This window comes from Lithobates pipiens, unplaced genomic scaffold, assembly GCF_037356315.1.
Source record: "Lithobates pipiens isolate NorthernLeopardFrog02 unplaced genomic scaffold, aLitPip1_a1.2 Scaffold_13, whole genome shotgun sequence".
Classification (NCBI taxonomy): domain Eukaryota; kingdom Metazoa; phylum Chordata; class Amphibia; order Anura; family Ranidae; genus Lithobates; species Lithobates pipiens.
The window spans coordinates 424,232,583-424,247,148 of NW_027507718.1; the positions used below are offsets into that span (position 1 = coordinate 424,232,583).

Here is a 14,566-nt window from a genome sequence, read left to right on the forward strand (position 1 = left end):
CTTTAAGTGAATTATTTCTAAGAATTACAGGCCTACCATATAAAACACCAAATTTCCATGCAAAATAATGGTACCGCTTTCAGCGCCTAAAATCTGAAATAATCATACCGACAGGGAGGTTAATGGCTGTGTTAAGTTATTTTGAGGGGACAGCAAATTTACACCATTACACAAGCTGTACACTCACTACTTTACATTGTAGCAAAGTGTCATTTCTTCAGTGTTGTCACATGAAAAGATCTAATAAAATGTGGAGGGGTGTACTTACTTTTGTGAGATACTGTAGGAGAGCCATTACCAGCTTGTGAAAGCATCTGATCAAACTAATCTAGGTTTCATCAGATGTTTGGAGGGCAGAGGAGAAATGTGAGGTCTAATAGACCCCAGATCTCTCCATAAAGAGGACCTGTCAGGGCCCATGCTATCACAAGGGACAAACAGATGCCTCCATCCAAACAAGCAGTGGATGGAGGAAACAATCAAAGTGGATGGAGGAATCAGCTGCCCAACCCTCCTCCCCCCCCCCCCCCATGCCTTGCTGGGCCATTGTATTCTGAAAGTGGGTGTGTACTGGATTCTGCATATGCACAGGTTGATCCTCTGCATGCACAGGTATGTTGATGGCCTCTGCCATGAATAAGGAAATGGATCTCCTTTCAAGACTGTGGCGCCAGGAGCCAATGTGTGAATAGTAGAGGATCGAGTCATTCATCACGGACTTGTGTCATGTAAGTGGTTCTAAAACCAAAACAGTTTTTACCTTATAAAAAGGAGGAGTAGACCCTCCCCCCCCCCCTTTCTACACTCCAGCTCCCCTGTGTACCATTACACTATTAGGGTGGGTTCACACTTGTGCGATGCCAGACATTGCATGCGATTCACACCATAATCCTGTGCAATGCAAAATTCAGCCATACAAACTGTATCACATTTGGACCAAACTCGTGCAGAACCCTTTTTTTTGTCTGCACCAGAATCGGATCACATGGGTGTTCACATTCATGCGATCCAATTCCTGTTCGTATTTAGTTTGCACTACAAACCCATCTGGGGATATCATTAACTTTGTATTGACACCCGCAGCGGTTTGCAGAGGGCGGTGTGAACCGGGAACCCGCACTGGATTTGGGATGTGACACAGGAAGGAGTTTATCAGCTGACCTCCTTAGCACAAACCCTGCATCATCTGCCCTCCTCCTCCAGCAGATCACAATCAGTTAATATCATTCTCATTAAATACAGAACTATAGATCATTCATTTGGCAGAGTGTGTGGGAGCTGAGCAATCAGCCTACAGCCTATGCGCATAGGCCTGTAAAACTGGAAACAGAAATATGTCCTGGGAAGCTCACTATACACTCTGATTGTACCATCTCCTTTAGATCTACCATCAACTATGAATTAATTGCAAGAGCCTGTCTGATTGGATAGATGATGTCCCCTCCTATTATATAGTTTTGGTAACTCTAAGGCTGCTTTCACACTGGGGCGGGAGCAGCGTCGGCGGTAAAGCGCCGCTATTTTTAGCGGCGCTTTACCGTCGTTTTAGCGGCGGTGTGCGGGCGCTAGCGGGGTGGTTTTGACTCCCGCTAGCGGCCGAAAAGGGGTTAAACCCGCCCGCAAAGTGCCGCTGCAGTGGCGCTTTGCCGGCGGTATTGCCGCGGTGTCCCATTGATTTCAATGGGTACGAGCGGTATAGGAGCGGTGAATACACCGCTCCTTCACCGCTGCAAAGATGCGGCTAGCAGGACTTTTTTCACCGTCCTGCCAGCGCATCGCTCCAGTGTGAAAGCCCTCCGGCTTTCACACTGGAGTTAAAGGGGCCGGTTTTTTTCAGGCGTTACACAGGCGCTATTTTTAGCGATGTAACGCCTGAATACCGCCCCAGTGTGAAAGCAGCCTAAAGGAGATTGTATAGTGTATGGCCACTTTTATGCAACTAGAATGAACTAGTGGTGCTAATAATTGTTAACAGCACACCAAACATGGAAGCAAAACACACATTTTGCCACGTGAAAAAAATAAATAAATAAAAATAAAAAGGACGAGCAAAAAATAACGCAGCAAAAATTGAAAAAAAAATAAAAAACACACACGCACATAGAACCGAGTACTATAATGATGGATTCACCAAGAAGTTAAAGTGGATCTTTACTGCATCTGAGCACCACAAAAACAATTAAAGTAGTTTTTAATATTCAGAGCAAACTCCCCTATCCATCCATGTCTCCATGCTGTATTCGGTTGAGAAATCACTTTGAAAAACACTCCCCTTAGCTTTTCTGTCAGTGGCCATCTTGAGTAAGGGCAAATGATTCATGCAGCATTTACTTCCAGGAATCCATCTGCCCTTAGTTCAGGCATGCATTCAGGAGTGTGTGCTTAGCTGAGAAAACCCCTCCTCCTCTGCTGAAGACTCCTGGGATGTATGACATGTGTCTAGGCAGGAAACCAGGAAATAACTGAAGATGTGAGAAAAAAAAAAAAAAAGGAAGAAGAAAGAAAAAAGTTTAAAACAAGTACCATACGTAAAGGGATTGTAAAGATAAAAAATTTATTTTTTAAAAATAACAAACATGTTATACTTTCCTCCACTGTGCAGCTCGTTTTGCACAAAGTGGCCCCGAACCTGCTCTTCTGGGGTCCCTCGGCGGCTGTCTCTGCTTCCTCCCTCAGATGCATGGTGAGAAGCATCTGCGGGCGTGCTCCCGTGACACAGCCCCGCCCCCCGGCGCTCCGCGTCAGTGGATGTGATTGACAGCAGCGCGAGCCAATGGCTGCGCTGCTTTCCATCCATCCACTCCAGCCAATCAGCAGCCAGGGTGAGTGGTGAAGAGGAAGTCGAGGACGAGCGCGGGATAAACCACTTTGAAGCAAAATAATGGTCAGTGAGCATCAGTGCAACCTGATCTGTGCCCATCTGCAGCCCAAATGAAATATAGGCTGCCACCGAGGGGAAGGAGGGGACGAGTGCTACCGAAATAGAGCCGGATCTCCTGTGTACTTGGCTCGGCGCCACGCCCAGTGCCATGCCTTGGCCCGTATCATATGATGGGCATAATGCCGGTCCAATGTCGGGACATTAATGCTAGGCCATGTTGGGGGACTGAACATGACTGCGAACCCAGCCCACAAGAGATCCGGATGTATTTCAGCATCGCTCTTCCCCTCGGTGGCAGCATATATCGGCATATAACACGCACAATTTTCTCCCTATTTTAAAGGGGGAAAAGAAAAAAAAAAAGTGTGTGCTATATGTGGATAAATACAGTAAATATGATGATATACTTTCCCATCTATTTACTAATGTAGCAGCATAAAAATTACAAATAATCAATGTTAACTGGGGAGAGTGAAGTTCCACTTTAACATTTTGTGACTTGGTAACCTTACAATACAATATACATACCTAAGCTACAAACATTGTGACAATTTCCTCCTTTAATGATATTAAAGCGGTAGTAAACCCGCATTTTTTTTTTTTTTTTTTAAAACCTGCAAAGCAAAAGGCATAATGAGCTAGTATGCACCGCATACTAGCTCATTATGAAATACTTACCTTAGAACGAGGCCCCGACATCTCGCCCGATCCACGCCGAGGAAGCCGACATGCTCCCTCGGCGTCTCTTCCGGGTATCGCGGCTCCGGCGCTGTGAGTGGCCGGAGCCGCGATATCGTCACTCCCGCGCATGCGCGCGGGAGATTTAAATCCGGCCGGACGAGCGCTGCCGGATTTTCGCGGAGAGAACCCCCTTGTGCGCATGCGCCGCTGCAGTCAGCGGCGCATACCGAGGGGAATATCTCCTAAACCGTACAGGTTTAGGAGATATTTTTTTTACCTACAGGTAAGCCTTATTATAGGCTTTCCTGTAGGTAAAAGTTAAAAAAGTGGGTTTACTTCCACTTTAATAAAGAACACCAGATGGAAAGAGGAAACAGCTGCTCACTGGACAGGCACTTGGAAGGCGCTGAATCATTTACCAAGTCTTGCAATGTTCTCCAGTCTACCAAATCTCTTGGCTGTGCAGTATTCACAGAACAACATCTCCCACACATCCCAACATTAACAGGTACAACTCCGAGACAGCGCAGGGCAGAGCAGGAGCCGGCACAGAAACTGGGAATAAGGAGAATACTGGGCTTTCTGAAATTCAATGTTCCAAGCAATATAGTATTTATAGTACATTTTTGTATACAAAAGAGCAGCCTCCAGATTGGCCAGCAGTCTCAGTGGGCCTCACGGTGCATGCTTAGGCCTCATACTAGAGTGGCACGATTCTGGCTAAAATGACAATCACTATTTTTTTGCTTAGAACAAAGACCACGATTCTCGTGGCGTAACATCTTGCTAACCTTACTGTTTAGTTTTTTTTTTTTTTTTTTTATTCATTGAAGTGTATTTTTCATCAAAAATCGTGTTTGAAAGACCGCTGTGCAAATACAGTGCAACAATCGCCATTTTATTCTCTAAGGTCTCTGCTCTAAATTATTATATATATATATATATATATATATATAAAAATACTGTATTTTTTTATGAATCATACATACCTACAGTCAGACCGAAACTGCATCCGTCCTCCGGCACATCTACACTGAGAACAGCAGTGTTCGATCCCTTGGTTTTCAGAGCTCTGCCCAAGAGGCTGTGCCGGGTGTCAGTCAGTCCAGGGATCTGGCGGATCCAGACTCCGTGGTTGTAATGATGCGGTGCTTGGACTGACAGCAGTGAGCGGACTTCAGCCCGCTCTCTGCTGATAATGGGTCACAGGACTGCAAAACAAACTGCACTCCTGTGATCCACAGGAGAGGTACAGACAAACAAGCTTTGGCAGAACTTCTCTTTTAAAGGGGTTGTAAAGGTAAATGTTTTTTCACCTTAATGCATTCTATGCATTAAGGTGAAAAAACATCTCACACTGCCGGCGCCCCCAGTCCCCCCGTTTTACTTACCTGACCCCTCGAAAATCCCGCGCTCGCCCCCGCCGTCCTCTTCGCCGCTCAGCCTGGCCGCTGATTGGCTGGAGTGGATGGATTGAAAGCAGCGCAGCCATTGGCTCGCGCTGCTGTCAATCACATCCAATGACGCAGCGCGCCGGGGGGCGGGGCCTTGTGATACAGCGAGCGGCTATAGCCGCCGGCTGTATCACGGGAGCGCGCCCGCAGTGCTTCTCACCAATGCGAGGGAGCTCGCATTAACGTGAGAAGCACCTGTGGGAGGAAGCAGAGACAGCCGCCGAGGGACCCCAGAAGAGCAGGTTCGGGGCCACTCTGTGCAAAACGAGCTGCACAGTGGAGGTAAGTATGACATGTTTGTTATTTTAAAAAAATAAAAATTTTTACTTTACAACCCCTTTAAGTTGTTAAACTGACCTGACCTCATTTACAGACTCAAGTCATTATTCCTTTGATCTAAAACACAAAAAAAAAAAAAAAAAAAATAAAAAAAAAAAAACACACACAAATGATACATTGTTTACAGTTATCTCAGCATTAGAGCTGCACAATTAATCGCCAAGAATCGCTATCACGATCTTGACTATTAGGGGCTCACTCACATTAGCCTCGTCCACTGCAATTATAACAGAAGGCAAGCCAAAAAGCACCATCCCCCCAAAGGCAATTCTCACTATTCCAATAAAGTAAAAAAAAAAAAAAAAAAGTGTGATTCCCTGGGATTGGCACAGTTTACTACCAGCAGCCCTGTGATCAGAACAGCTGGATGGTGTGAATGAGCCCTAAAAGTGAGAAATACTGGAGGTTCTATTCATATCCTGCTTCATGTCAGACTCAGGAAAAGCCAAATAGCATGACAATCCAGGAACTAACAGCTCAGGAATGAGGTGAACAATGGCAGCCTCCATATTTCCTTATTACAAGTTTGCTTTAAACAGAGAATGTGGAAGTACAAGAATGATGGAAATTACAACCACAGACTGTGAAATACAAAACATTACAAGCAATGAGATATACCAAGAGAAACTGTGCGCATGAAACTGTTCAAAATACCATTATCGTCACTTAAGGATATTACTGGGCTTTCTGCAATGAGATGTTCCAACCAATATAGTATTTAGTGCCGGTTCACACTTGTGCAATGTCCGACATCGCATGCAATTCGCACTGCTGTGCAGATCACATGCAATGTCTTCTGTGTGATGCAAATTGGCTGAATTTGTATCACATTCGGACCAAAGTCATGAACAACCTTTTTTTTTTGTCTGCACCAGAATCAGATCGCATGGGTGTTCATACCCATGCAATCCAATACCTGTCCGAATTCACCGTTCGCACTGCGATATGTGAACCGAACTGGGAGTGTCGTTAACTTTCTATTGGACACCCTCCGACCGTCAAATACAAACATTACAAGCAATGAGATACACCAGAGAGAAACTGTGCGCACAACATTCTTCTATAGATACAAAATACCCGTATCTTCACTAAAAACTCCCAACGCTGGAAAACCAGAGGAGCAGTAGGGATGACACAGAGGGGGAACCCCCCCCCATGCGTTTGCTGCATTTATGGTGGGAAAACAGCCTATTCATTTGGACAGTAAATACAACATTTTTAAAAACCTGTGTGCCACCTCCGAAAACTAAAAACTTCATGAACAATCTCCAAGCTTAAAGTGGTGTGGTTGTAAACCCTTACAAACCACTTTGACCTACAGGTAAGCCTAGATTAAGGCTTACCTGTAGGTCCAAGAAATATCTCCTAAACCTATACGGTTTAGGAGATATGTACCTGAAGACAGCCATTGCTGTCTACGGCGCATGCGCCGTAGACAGCGGCGCGCAGGCGCATTGGGCAAGCCGCAGATCGCTGCGATATGCCATGAGTGTCGGCAGTGTTTTTCAGATGGACCTGATCGTACCTTGCAGTCTCCTCTATGGAACAACGCATGTCAGAGCACACATGACACCATCCGATCCTGCCTGCAAAATTCAGACGGATGGTGGTCCCATTTTCCATCGGTCTGGCGGATTGGATGAGAATGGACAGGTAGTCCGTTTCCATCCAATTTCCCCATGGAGGAGAGCAGGACTTGGTCCATCTCCTCTCTGCACAGCGGACAGGACCCGTCACCTGCCTGATAAGCGTAGAGATCCTCCGCTGAGCAAGTGGAATACGCTGCACGGAGGCTCCCGCGTTAAAGAGGCCTTATTATATTCAACTCTGTGCACATTCTTCTGGTGGAGTACGGAGAAGTATATAATTAAGCATAGAGATTGTTAAAGAACTTTTATTAAACTTTTTTTTTTGTGATGATTTCTTATATGCACTTTTACATTAAAAAGGAGAAGTACAGCCAAAGCTTGTTTGGCAGAGCAGACGGCAGTGACCGACAGTCACCAGCTCTCTGCTCACAGAGCTCTGAGAACTGAGCGATCAGCGGTCTTTGATCGCTGGGTTTTCAGTGAAGAGACGGCGGGGAACAGATGCAGTATCGGACTGATGCTGCATTCACCTAGGCAAGTATGAAAAAAAAAAAAGAAAGAAATTAACTTCTCTTTTAACTAAAAGCAACATTTTTTTTTATTACAGCTTTGGATAAAGTGGAGTGGGATTAGAACACCTGTCAGTTTTTATTGCTGTCTGTGTCCCTGTTCGGGAGATTCACCCTCTTTATTTGTCCTGTGCACCATTATTGCTGAAAGTGAAAGCAAATCCCACATTTTTGGGTTGTCTCCAGAAAAGTAATAGAGGAGAAATCTTCTGCTCCTTTTCAGGTGACCAAGTTTCTTGCGATTTGTGCAGGCGCGGTTTGCAGCGATCCTGACACATGACAATATCGCATTGCATTTGGGATGTCATTGAAGGATAATGGCACACAAAACGCACTGTGCTGCGATTGCAATGCTATTTTGGAAAAAAATGGCCCCTAAACACGATCCGAATATCATACGACTTTTTTCGCTTAATAGTCGCAAGTAGAAAATGAATAGGTAACTAAAGTCATGAAAATTCTCGTACGACAGAAAGGAAAGAAATAAATAAATAAATAATATTGGAAGTGATGTCATGTGTTGTATTGTATTTTCGGACGACAACTATACTGACTCAACAAAAATCGTACAATCTGGTGTCCTATGAGGAAACTTTTCATGCTTGTCCAATCGAATATTAATTGGATGAACTGTCGTGATCGGCTCTCGAAAGTAGTGTACACACGATCCTCTCTCGGACAACAGTTTTCACACGATATTCAGATCATGTGTACGGACCACAAGGATAAGAAGTCCTGTCTACAAACTGGAGCTTTCTTTGTAAAATTCTCAAACCATCTTTTATCTCACTGCCAGCGTTAGGGTAAGAGATTAGTCATTCTGCGTTATATGAAAACCTCACTCCTTTTTACCTTTATTTCTCTCCATCTGTGAGGTCCTTCAGACAGAAGGACGGTCATACCGCATGGTAAACCTACGACCACAGAGAAGCACTGACTAACAGCAGGGCTAGCTAGCCGACGGCATAATCTGTCAACAGACATCCTTTACCATAAAAGGGGAAGTGATAGGTTCACTTTGTAACATCATGTACAATGCAGTCTAGGCAGCTCAATGGTAAAAAAATAAAAACACAAAATCAGTGCTTATTTTAAATGCCACACCTATAGGCCAATGGCAGCTTCCCCACAGCCTGGCTGAAAAACTCCCATTGTGAGATCAACCTCGCTATGGATCTGGGATGTGTCACTTTGAGTGCGCCCCGGCATCGCAGAATCTAACACACGATTGGAATTTTGGTCAGAAAAAGGTCTGATTGTTTTTCCAACGGGATTTCGCTCAAGCTGTCTTGCATACACACGGTCACACCAAATTCCAACCATCGAGAATGCGGTCATATGACGGCCTCCCAGAGTTAAACAACCACCCTGTAGCCGTCATTCGGCTATGGGCCGGTTGTTAAGTGGTTAAGTAGAATCTGTTTGCAAGTTGGAACTGGTACCTTTTTTTTTTTTTTTTTTTTTTGGTGTGGCTCCAGCCAAACAAACTATTAAACTATTTTTAAGCTTTTTGGATAGCACAGGGAAGGGTTATCACCCCTGTAATGTTTGTTTTGCTGTCTGTGCCCCTGTTCAAAAGATTTAGCCTCCCTTAGAGCCGGTTCACACAGCGGGCGATGCGAGGCGACACGACTCGCCTCGCAAGTCGCCCCCGTTCTGTACAATGGAACCGTTCTGAGAGGAGCGACTCGAGTCGCTCCGACTCAGAAAAAAGGTTCCTGTACTACTTTTGGGCGACCTCGGGGCGACTTGCATTGACTTCTATACAGAAGTCATCTGCAAGTTGCCGCTGAGGTCGCGGCGAGGCAAGTCGAAGTCGTCTCGCCTCGCCTGCAGTGTGAACCGGCCCTTACTGTCCCAGTGGCAATTGGATTTTTAACATTTTGGGTTGTTGTGAAAACAAGAATTGTTGATAAATCTTCGGTGGAGACACCTTTTTTCCATAACTCTTACGGGAGTGAATTTCCCTTCCTAGGGGGAGATTTCCTCTCACTTCCTGTTGGCTCCCTCCATTTGTAAGTCAGATGTTTGCAACCTGGGGAGCGCCTGTATTGTGGAAAGTACAGACAGACACTCTTTTTCCTGGGTAATACTAGAACATTCCTATTTCACTCAGAGTTAAGCAGGTTACATAATAACCCAATTAACAAACAAAATCCCTAACCCTACCAAAAGATACAATGACCTGCTCAGTACTACACACAATCTAGAGCAGGGATCACCCAACCCAACACTGCCACTGGATACACAGTACCCATCTGAGAGATGAGATCAACCACCGGCACGACTCCTAACGGTAGGGGACTTTCCACCACCTGCCTAACAAAAGGAAGCGCATAATACATTACGCACACGATTGCAGTACAGTTATGGCACGTCCCTATTCTTCTGATAGGCTCGTTTTTGGTGGCAGTACTGCCTGCTGAGGAAGGAACAACATCCAATCGCCTCCGCCACTTCCGGCGGCTCCGATAAGTGGCAGAAGGTGGGCCCCCCCCTCTACCACCGCCGATGAAAACGATCTTGCGGCGAATCTGCTGCAGAGACCACTTTTATCTGAAAGTGGACCACTGGCTGCCATAACGATATTCCTCTTCAAAGTTAGGACATATCGGCGTACGTAAGTGGTTAAGAATAAATTTACTTTTTTATTTTAAGCGTTACATATCAACTAAAAATTATACACCACACTTTAAAGAGGAGGGCCGCTTAAAAAAAAAAAAAAAAAACTCAGCAGCTGCAAACACTGCAGCTGCTGACTTAATAAACACATTTACCTGTCCAGGGCGCCCGCGATGTCGGCCGCCCGAGGCCGACCCATCCCTCGGCTCTCGGGTCCCGGCGCCGCCATTCCCTCTAAGGGAAACAGGCAGTGGAGCCTTATGGCTTCACTGCCCGTTTCCTACTGCGCATGCGCGAGTCCCGCAACACAGTTCCCAGAACACAGCGTGACCCATTACCCAGAAGACGCCGCGACGAGGAGAGAAGACAGAAGATCTCTGCGGAAGAGGAAGATTAGGATTATGTGCCTAGCAACAGGCATTTCTGGTAAGTAAAAAAAAAATTTTTTCTTCATTTTTTTTTTTTTTTTTTAGATTTTTTTGTAATTTTTAATATTTTTTTGTTTTCAGGGTGGCTCTCCACTTTAAGGTTATCCGATCAATTATTCAAAACAATAAAATCGGCCAACTAATCAACTATGAAAATAATCGTTAGTTGCAGTCCTAAAGTTTAAAACGGTTGTTCAATCACCTATTTGTACCAACCTTCAGCCCCAAGTGTAAACGAGACCCAACAGGCTGCTACCCGCTGCAGCATGAACCTCTGCCACTCCCAGGTGCAAGAACATACAGAATGACAAACTATACATGGCTCTGCACCTGTGTGACTAAACCTTAAAGTGGAGTTCCAGGCTTATTAAAAGTCAGCAGCTACAAAAAAGTGTAGTTGCTGACTTTTAATAAACAGACACTCACCTGTACCATGGTCCAGCGATGTGGCAGAAGGAGGTGTCGCACCTCTCCCCCTCCTCTCCGCCGGTGCCTCCATTGCCACTCTGGGCCCCCGGTCGTGAAGCCTCACGGCCAGGCATGCATGGAGCGTGCGCGAGTCGCGCTGCACTCCCAGAGCGGACAGGTGATCTCCTGGGAGCTGTTGCATGTGGGAGGGGCCACCCAACATGAAAGGAAGAGTCACCTTGGCAGTCCCTGGGCAGAAGGAGGAAGTGGGACAGGAAGCGCGCCCCCCCCCCCCCAAAAAAAACGACATGCCAAATGTGGCATGTAAGGGGGCGAGGAGTGCTTAAAGCGGAAGTTCCATTTTTGGGTGGAACTCTGCTTTAAAGTATAACTAAATGGCAAAACTTTTGTTTTGGACAGAGTGGAGAGAGAATAGAGCCCCTGTCAGTTTTTATTGTTGTCTGTGCCCCTGTTAAGGAGATTCACCCTATACTTGTCCTGTTTACTATTATTGAAAGTGAAAGTAAAATGAAAACCCCAATTTTTGGGTTGTCCCCAGAAAAGTAATAGATGGGAAATCTTCCACTATGGAGACACTAGTTCTGGTGGGTTGGGGGGGTCCCCAAAAAATTCATTTAATCTGCAGAGATATCATCTCACTTCCTGTTTGGCTATGGGACAGGAAGTGAAGGGAAATCTTCGCAGTGGGACCGAGATGGTAAAAAAACTAAAAAATCTGACAGGGGTTATTGCCCTCCTTTACTCTATCCAAAAATGAAAAAACGTATAAATAAAATAAAAAATCTAACAAAATCTAATGGAAGCTGAACTAGTGTGGATTTTTAGAAGGTCATCTGGCTACTAAAATCTATAGAGGGATTAATCAAAAGTGACAAGCAGTGCCCTATAGGGTGAGCCAGTGGTCTTACCTTTATCTGGACCTATGAACACTATTCTGCCACTGCGGGGACCTATTTTTTCAACTGAAGGGGCATCATTTCTACCACTGACCACCAACCCTTGGCCATTACTTCCCGCCACTGCCCACCAACCCTGGGACATTTCTCAGTCTCACTGAAGGTTGAAGCACAGACGCCACTAGACCTCTGAAGGTGCGTTGTGGTATGTGGCACCAAGTCATTACCAGCAGATCCTTAAAATCACGCAAGTTGCGAGGTGGGGCCTCCATTTCAAACACATCCCACACATTCAAGACTTGGTTGAGGTCTGGAAGTCAACAACCCAAACATTCTTGAACCATTTTTGCATTGTGGCAGGGTGTATAATCCTGGTGAAAGAGGCCACTACCATCAGGGAATAGTAATTTCACAAAAGAGGTGTACTCAGTCAGCATGTTTAGGTAGGTGGTACGTGTCCAAGGAACATCCACATAAATGTCAGGACACAAATCAAGGTTTCCCAGCAGAACATTGCCCAAAGCATCACACTGCCTCAGCCAGCTTGCCTTCTTCAGATAGTACATCCTAGTGACATCTCTTCCCCAGGTAAGCAATGCACCCGACTATACACGTGATGTATAGGAAAAACGTGATACATCAGACAAGGCCACCTTCTTCCATTGCACCATGGTCCAGTTCTGATGCTCAGGTGCCCATTGCAAGCAATTTTGGTTGTGAACAGGGGTCAGTATGGGAACCCTATTCAGTCTGTGCACCCTCATATAAAACAAACCGTGATACACCGTTTTCTGATACCTCCCAATAGGATATTATTAAATAAATAATAATTTCCTATTCATTTTTACCAAGTGCAGGTATTTAAAAAATGTTACCTCCCTATAGGAACCAGCATGAACAGTTTTTGGCAATCTGAGCTACAGTAGCTCTTCCATTGGATTGGACTACACAACCAGCCTTTGCTACCCACGAGGGCAGTCTTTAAGGCAGGGCAAAAGGGGTAGCCGCCCTGGGCCCCGTCATCGCTGTGGAGCCCAAACAGATGCCTCATACTTGCCAACTATCCCAGTGTAAAAAATCCCATCGTCCCTTGAGGTTTTAGTCCCGTGCTGTGTCCTGATATCGTAGTGTGAAGTTCTGCTAGTAATACTGCCAAACTCTGCCCTATTGTGTACAGATGACTCACCTGCAAACCCTATTTTTACATGTAAATAACAGGCATTGATATGTAAATAGTGGTGGCATTCATACGTAAATAGCGGTGGACTGGCAGCATTCATATGAATATCATGCCCCCCTGAGGTAATATCCAGCATCACCTACGCTGAATGCTGCCCACTGGGGAGATCAAGGGGCATGCTTGAAAGTCCTGCCTGCAACTGTGGTCATTAAACGTACCATCAGCCGGTTCTACAAAAGGTAAGCAAATTAGTGGGGGGGGGGGGACGATAGCATGGGGTGTGCAGAGGTAGGCAGAAAAGGAATTACAGTTTGGGGTGCACAGGTGAGCAAGGAGGGGGATGAATAGAGGTAAGGAAGGAGGGTGCAAGGAGGAGCAAAGGAGAGAGGTAGAGTTAAAGGGCAAGGGGTTGGAGTGGAGGGGATGGCGGAGGTCTGGGGTGCAAAGGTTAGCATGGGTTTTAAGATGCAAAAGTGTACTGACAGGGTGGGGATAAAGCTGTAGGGCAGACCATTCATTTCAATGGGCTGATCTATGCACTACAAATGCGAAGTCCCAAACCCTTCAACAAATTCACACAAAAAACAATTAATGGCACCGCTGTGTATCTGCTAAAGGGCAGCTTGTTTCTGAGGTGTCTGGAAAGCGATTTTGCATGCGTTCCCGACACACACAAACGTGACCCAGTTACATTGGTGCTTGGTGTACAATCCTTTCATTTACACTAGTGGCCAGCGTAAACCCTTATTACATTGGTGGACAGTGTTAAAACTCCTCTTTATATTGGTAGTAGTCGAGAAAAAAAAAAATTGATATGATATATATATCTCTCTATCAAACATTGCCGTTCATCACACCCTCCCCTCCCACCCAGCAATGCCACTGATCCCAGGATCCCTAGGGGTTTTCTATTAATGGGTCCCCTCACCTCCCCAGTGCAGGCAGTGAAGAGATGATGTGCTGTAACCTCTAGCAACCAATTAGTAAGCAGTAATGATGTGCAGTAACCTCTAGCAACCAATCAGCGAGCAGTATTTCTGTACAGTAATCTCTAGCAACCAAACAAGCAGAAATCATGTGCTGCAACAACTAGCAATCAGTCAGTGAGCGGTAATGATGTGCTGTAACTTCTGGCAACCAATCGCAATCGATGCCTGATCAGTAAATGGATTTCGAGTCTAGCTGCTATTTATTGTATGTCTCAGAGCAGGTGGAGAGCGAATCTGCATGGTGGTGGTGGTGTGGGTGGGGGGGTATTTTTGCCCAGGGTCCAATCGGTATTAAAGGACGAGCCTGCTCCCCACATGAATCAATGAACATTGGTCACTCATGACCACCATATTGGTTTGCCAGTTCTCCTTCCCTGAACTGCAGACCAGGAACATTCCAATAGAGTGGAGCTTTGGAGATGTCAAAGCCACTGAAATCCTTACACTTGCCCATATTTGTTTTTGCTTTTTACACACACCCCCAACTTCAGGGGCAACAACATGTTCAC

General features: G+C 45.6%; 1 protein-coding gene across 7 annotated transcripts in view; it reads right to left on the minus strand.

Annotated features, from left to right (window-relative positions):
• Positions 1–14,566, minus strand: part of TBC1D1 (TBC1 domain family member 1) — a 311,597-nt gene that overhangs the window by 228,073 nt on the left and 68,958 nt on the right. The window lies entirely within an intron of this gene.